This window comes from Athene cunicularia (assembly GCF_003259725.1).
Source record: "Athene cunicularia isolate RWA chromosome 2 unlocalized genomic scaffold, athCun1 chr2_part1, whole genome shotgun sequence".
In the NCBI taxonomy this organism is placed as follows: Eukaryota; Metazoa; Chordata; class Aves; order Strigiformes; family Strigidae; genus Athene; species Athene cunicularia.
In genome coordinates, this window is record NW_020799095.1 from 111,604,600 (window position 1) to 111,605,821 (window position 1,222).

Here is a 1,222-nt window from a genome sequence, read left to right on the forward strand (position 1 = left end):
GAGGGGGCGGGCCCGTCGCGCGGCCGAGGGGAGCCGCCGCCGCCGCCCGGCAGCGAGCCTGCCCCCGGGCGGGCACCTGAGGGGAAGAAGGTCAACGTGGCCGCCGCAGCCGCCCTCCATTCCCCCGCCCGCGGCCGGTGAGAGGCGCCGGCGGCGTGAACCGCGGCCTGGACAGGCGTGTCGGCGCCGCAGCCCTCTGGGGTGTTCCGGCGGCTGGTAACGCCTGCTAGGGAAACCCCTCAGGGGAAGCCTGGCTGAAGCCGGCTGTCTGGAGAAGTGACTTGTCTGCGAACGCTGGTTCAACGGCAGGCTCTGCAGAGCTGCTTCCATCTTTGGGCTTCCGAGGGTTTCAAAGAGTTTGAGCCGTCTTTCACCTTTAAAACTACCTTTCAAATAGCCAGATGTATCTGGCAGATTATATCGCACTTTATTATAGTGTCATTTGTGCATGTCTGGGGTTTGAGTGTTTCCCTTGAAAATCATTTTTATGCTGTGTTACAAGGCTTAGGGGAAAAGGGGAAATTACAGTATTATTAAATAGGTAAATATAAAATAGTAAGTTACGGGAAACAGGAAACGCAGCATAAATACAACAGACAGCATTGTGAGGCAGAACTCATTTGTCCTCATCAGATCAGATGCCTTCATTACCAAATCAAATCTCTTGGTTTATGGCCAAAGAGTTAATGATTCTTATTCATCTTGAGATGTTTTGGGCTATTCAGGCACTCTGAATTGAAATGACTGGATCATTCCAGTCCATTCCAAATACTTAGACCAACTCTGAATAAGTATGGCAAACACATTTCTATCAAAATGAAATACTTTGTTCTTTGTCATTTATTCCATTCATCTTTGTCAAATATTTCCTCCCAGAAAGTCAATCTATTCATTGTATTTGACGGGGGGTGTCTGCCTAACATGGATACTTTCTTGGCAGCTCAAACAGCAGCTGAAGGCACACTATACTTCTTTCACATCCTTCCCACTGGTGTGTTTCATACCAAGCAGGGATTTTTTTTTTTCACAAAGCTTTTGCTCAGCAACGCTAATATTTTTATCAGCTTGGCTGCATAAAATACATGGGAGAAACCTCTGTGCCAACTGTGTAAGATTAAACATGCAGCCTCTTTTGCCGTGATTGCCTGCTTTGATACATAGCATTTATGCCAGGGGATCCCTGTTATTGATAAAATTGGGTTATTTTCACGAGTAGCTTTTT